We start from the raw sequence: 6,440 nt of genomic DNA, 5'->3' as shown, positions 1-6,440 counted from the left end.
ATGCTTCGGGTAAATGTGTTGTTGCATTACCCAACTTCATTCAAGCATCAATTGGTGGACAGATGGCCTTACATTCTCCTGCAAATGTCCTGATAAACAAGGGAATTCAATGTTCTGTCGATGATAGCAAGCTGTCCAGGCCCTGAGGCAGTAAAGCAGCCACAAACCATCATGGCCATATACAGTACTTAACAGTCAGGTTCAAATGTTGGTGTGCTATGCCTTGTTTTTTACTTTGGTTTCATCTTTACTATTAAAACAGATTAATGCATCCTTGCCGAATAAAAGATTAATTTCTTAAAAAAAAAAAAACTTACTAACCCCAAATTCTGAATGGTAATGCATAAATACAAGCATACAAGGATCAGTAGATAACTTCTCATTAGGTACTCGTCAGAATTAGTGTGATATCAACTTTGCTTTGAATAAAGTTAAACCTCTGTTCTCTTGTTTAGCATTCATGCTGGCAAATAATCCTCTGATCTTTACTGGGGAAAGTGAGAGAGGGAAAGAAAGGAGAGAAGGAAGAGGATTTTGCTGTTGATAGCAGAAGACGAGATAATGTATGCCGAGTTTATGCCTTGAAGTCATGGGCAGCAGGGAAATGTGGAAATGGGTAATGAATTTCTCATTAAGTCCTGGTTAAGGTGGAGTAATGAAGGGCTGATATTGTGTAATTATCTGTCTACATTATACTCATAGTAAAGTGTTCCAACGCATTTGTTGCAAATTGACCATGTGAAGGAGGGGCGAAATTAGGGCAATTTTAATGCATCATTAAGATCACGCAATATCAGCGGGAGTGAGTCATCTTAGCAGTGCATGTCAGATGAATATTAGATTAGTGCAATTTTGTTTTCACATTACTTCTGATTATTATCTTATTTGAAATTCAAGGTAAATCATTAAAAGAAAAATATTCAATATTTGTAATACTTCGGAAACAGACTAAAATATAAATTGTTATTCATTGAAAATCTTGATAACCACCCTAGCTTTATTTGCATGTTAATTAAACAAGTAGTGATGTCTGATACATGAATGAATTGTTCTATCATTTAATCCATTTCCCTAAGTCGGTCTGAATGATTTGTTAATGTTAAAAAAAATAAGACTGATCTGGATCTTAATTTCAGAATTTTCATTATTAGATGAACTATTGGATTGGGTGGAGTATGTACTGTAGTTTAATGAGAACTTGTCACCTGGCTTGGCTGGCCAAGAGGTCCTTATTTCACAAGATCTGATTAGTTGACATTTCACTTTAACCTTGAGTCGAGAGAACGTTCTGTCACTGGAGGGTGAGGGGGAAAAAAAGAAGAAAAGAAATGATAATCAGCACAGCGGGTTGACTGAAAGTACATGGACAATTTTGTTTGCAAAACATGTTAACTTGTTCAACACGACCATCTTCGCCAGTTCCTACAAACATTTTAATGGTCCTCTCATACAAATGACCACATCATTTGCTCGGACCACAAATGTGATATAATAACTCAATCAGTCGAGATGTTAGTGAAAATGAACTCCAGCCCGTCCTTATGTCAGACTTACAATTACTGGAGATTACAAGAGAATTATTGCCACATGTTCTCAATAAAAACACCATAATCTCTCTCTCCCAGCACATTAAGGTGCTTTTGTTTGGCATTCAGTTGAGAGAGGGAGAGAGGGAGAAAGGAGGCTGAGGGACATAGACAGCATACTGAGTGACAGTATGCTACTATCGTCATTATAGCTCACAGATTTATGTAGTGTTGGAAAAATCAGTAAATATCAAATATTATACTGAAATGTGTTTTAGAAAGGGAATTTGGCTGAGCGTCCCCTGTCTTGAAGCACACGTGTGTAAATTTTTCAGATTACACACACACACACACACACACACACACACACACACACACACGCACGCACGCACACACACACACACACACACACACACACACACACACACACACACACACACAGTTTCTAGCACACTAGAAATCTCACTCACCATGCTACATGGAAGTTTAATGCTTTTAAAGAGCTAGATCAAATTGTGTACTACATCTAAATCAGCGTTCGCAAGCTTATACACTCATTCAGCAGAGAGGCAATTTATAAATCTATGCTTTTGTATGTATTTGACTTTCTGGTTCTTATAAGTGACTGGACCACAGTTAATGTGATGAACTAAACCTGTAAGAATTTAAATGAATTAATAAATTCACAAAAATGTGGAGCTGATATAAATCGGGAAATGTATTTATTTATTTATTTTTTCTAGAAAGGTTATCCATTGAAATGATTTTCAAACATTTTACAAGTGTCCTAAATACCATTTGGGCCACTGTATGCCACCTTAAGTCCTTCCCTAAGTTTCTATGTATTTGCTAATATCTTAATATCTCATTCAGATTCAACTTCTCAGACGTCTAAAACAAAGACTGTGCTCTGGAGTTTAATTTAAGAATGCTAGTGTGTCATTTAAAGAGGTATGGAGAGAGTTATTGATAGATGAAAGGCTAAATATGGAAGTACACAAGACATTGATCCCATTGGAGAGGTCACTCCTGATGGGAAAACAGCACACAAAGAGCATTCTTATTGAGCTTCACTGTTGTTAGGATGTTTCTCCTCAATAAATGCTTTGTTTCACTAAATTTGTTTAATCAGACTGCGTTCGAGTGGGTGTGTCAGTGGTACTAGGCAGCTTTCATACAGGAAATAAGTGCATATGTTAGTTCAAATAAAGTGCATGGAAATATGAGCCTGACCTCCCTCTGTTAGTAAGGACTGTAAAAGTTATCTTTATTGCTGAGGGGAAAATATACATCTAACACTGGTTATATGACAAAGCAGAAATTGTTCGCATGTCCTTAATGGTGCTGTGAGTTTTAACTCCAAAAGCATGTGTTTCGAATATAGATAGTTGTTTTACGTTTTTCAATACTGCTGTCAAACAATTTGGTTGTGTTTTAAAATGTAATTGTGGAACTGAAATGTCGAAACCAAAACATCAGTATGGCTTGGGTTTCTAATGTTTCTAATTTGTAAAAATATGCTGAGGGAATGACAAAAGTTTAACTTGAGCTAGCCAAGAAAAACACATCAGACACTGGTACGCTGTGGGACAGACTTTCTTTTAGAGGCATAATCAATGTATCCTTTGTTGCTGGTGAAAGGAAAGAGAACTATTGTCAAATACAAATAGGGTATTTTTTTTACAAGAAGCATGACTTTTAAAATATTCCCATGAACACTTTACTAAATGGAGGTTCAAAAACAGACAGAGTACTTCTCCACAAGCAAGGACCGCACCGGAACATCTGGCAAAATCATGCATATGAAACAAACCTTCGTATTGCACAAGAGTATGTGAAACTGAAGCGGTCAATCAAGGGGTTGCATTTTTATGTGAGAAGCAAGAAAATGAAACACAGAGTATTATGACATACATGAGAAATGTAGTCTAACGCTGTGTGAAATAGAGATGAGAACTGTACGATTTTTAATGATTCTGGTTCTGATTCCTCCAAAAAATTGCAGGTTCCAAACCGGTTCCTTAACAGTTCCATTAACTGATTAATTATTAATTATTTTAGTGCTTTTAATTAGTAAATATTAGCAAATTAGGAGATTACTTTAATAAATACATTTGATAAAATTTTGGCTTTAGTTTACATTCTTTTTAGAAACAATTAATGCAGTCCAGTAACTGAAGATACTATCATTTTGTCATTAATCAAAACTGTTTGATTACCAATATTCTGGTTACCAACTTTTTTTCAAAATATCTTTTATGATAAAACAAAAAACAAGAAAAAAACAAAACAAGAAAAAATAATAAAAAATCTTACAGCTTTGGAACAACTTGAGTTTGAGTAAATAATGACAGATTTTTTTTTTTTCGGTCTTTCATTTAGAAGTCATCTGTATATCTATATTAAAAAGAAACAGCATTTGAGAATCAAGCTACAATAGCTGTATTTTCTGAATCTGTAAAAAGAACCAACCCAGAGTCATGAGTTTGGGATGTGGACTACAGTGTTTTGATGGCTCCTAAAAGTCATTTGTTCAGGAATCAGACTACACAGGTTGCGATTTATGTTTTTAAGCCAATAAAAATAACTATTCACTCTTTCTGTAATCGGACAACAGTGTTTGTGCTCTATATTCCAGTTCTGAAAATACATCTTTAATAAATCTAAAAAATGTGATGAAAGATAAAGAGGCAGTATGACAGATCAATCTACCTGCTTCATAGAGAACAGTGGCTTGGCTAAGCCCAGGGTTGTGGATGCTGCTGGGGGCATTTAGTGAAGCTGTTAATGTGAATTTGGCTGCTGCTTACAGGCTCTTTGAGGAAGCTCTAGGTCTGAGAGAGGCCAAAGTGTTTCATACCTGCCTCCCACCCATTGCCCCCTGCTCCCTCTCCCCATCAAAAATGCAAGATTTTTATTTGTCACATACATGGTTATATCCAGCACAGAACAACGGGCCCTTGCATCATTGGACTTTCTCACCTTCTCAAGCCCAACACAAACAGAGTACGATGTGGAAAAAAAGATCCCTTTTTCCCCAAGAGTATGCAAGAGAGCTTCACCAGATGTTTATAAACCATAACTTTGAAATATGGCACGTAAATGCTTTCAGGCTGTCATGTAGCGTTAATACCGAGAGAACGACAAAAAAGTCTAATCATTTCCAGATGAGGATTTTTTCTCTCTTTTACTCACGTTGGAACGCGAGGAGTGTCCAAGCTTCATAAATCTGAAATATGTGCTGGCTCTCTATAATTTTTTTTTGCTTCCTCTGGATGCCCCCCACCCAGCTGCAGAAGAAAAACACAGAATTGAAGTGGGCTACAGAGAGCTTGGCCTCGTGGGTGGGGGTAGGTGGAAGAGTTACTGCCCTCTAGTTCATTATAAAAATCAGCTCAGAGTGTTTGCCTTTCTGAGTGGTTTCCTCATGCAGTATATCGGTGGTGGAAAGACACCAACGTTTATCATTCATTTTGATGAAAATAAATCCATAAAACATGCAAAATCGGCTCATTTTGGCACCATTTCCCCTCACCATTCACTCTAAGATGAAAACAAACAACGAACAGCCCACAAAAAGTGCCAAACAGCAGCGTGACCATGAGGAAGTAGTTTTACAACTGTAGAGCATATAGTGCCTATGAGACTCAAACCTGGCTTCTCGCTCAATGGAATTCAGAATAAAGGCGAAGAGCAGCAACACCACACTGTAAAGCCTGCAGGGCATTTGGACACCATGATTAGATTGAGTCCAATAGTACAACCAAGATGTCAAAATGATGGAGAAACACGCAGTTGACCTGCAGGTCTGGAAGCCATTAGACAGGTTTGAGGCAACACTACACCACACACAGACAGCCATTGCATCCATAATGGCCGTGGGTGTTTGCTATCATATTTCCCCACCTTTTTCATTATATTTTAGGCTCTACTTTGTGGTTGGGGTTACCTACATGTCTGTTTAAAATGTGTCAATGACCTAACAGATAATAGCTGTAGTGTGTTATAATAATGGTTGAATTTTTTTCTCCCCTTCTCTCTGTTATGTACACATATATATACACACACACAAATCAACACGCTCACAGCTCCTGCATTACACCTCACTGTTTATGGAGGTTACAAAAGTGCCAAATTCATGTTCTCACATAATAATTCCCAGGTTTCCAAAGTCATGAAGAATCCCTATTATCTCCCTCCCCACAGATGAACTCATTCACAAAAAGGTCCATATCACACGCTGCACACGGCCAAACTAGAAGGCATTACCTCGATATACTGTAGTAAAGAACTGTATATCCCATGAGGAAACGAGCAAGAGCTTCTTGAAAACGCTCACATACACTCAAGCGTAATTGGGATTCATACATATTTTAGACGTGCAAAGTTTCCTCCCCCCGGACAGAAGTTTCTTGGTCCTTGAGATTAAGCACTCATCTTCGTATTGACATGTTTGTGCAGTTGTAGGTGTTTCGATTTAAGCCCAATCGATTCCTTTAAGTATCTAATATAAGGAAGGCAGGCCATAAACATGTCAAATTAGTGGTAATGAATAGCACCGCACAAGTAGAAGGGGCTGTCGAAGCCCGTACGAGGGACAATACATTAGGAAGAGTTATATGTGGCTGCCCTCTCCAGCGCAGAGGGTTAAACGGTGCCTTGGCAGCCTCTGCTCCAAAGTGGATAGGGCTATGTGGTGGTCACACACTGTTTCATTGGCTGGGGTACAACAGCAACAAGCAGAAATTAATGTGAATCTGTAGCTGATTTTAGTGGGCAAAAGGGCCTGTAAACAGGAGGCTTTCACAAGCCCTCCAGCCCAGAGGAGATGAGCCAGGAGTCAGCTATGAACGTGCCAAGATGGAGGAAGGGGGTGGTGGCAAGAATGGATGTGTAGATGGAAAGATAGATATT

This window comes from Carassius auratus, chromosome 39 (assembly GCF_003368295.1).
Source record: "Carassius auratus strain Wakin chromosome 39, ASM336829v1, whole genome shotgun sequence".
Lineage (NCBI taxonomy): Eukaryota > Metazoa > Chordata > Actinopteri > Cypriniformes > Cyprinidae > Carassius > Carassius auratus.
This window is presented reverse-complemented; position numbering follows the sequence as displayed.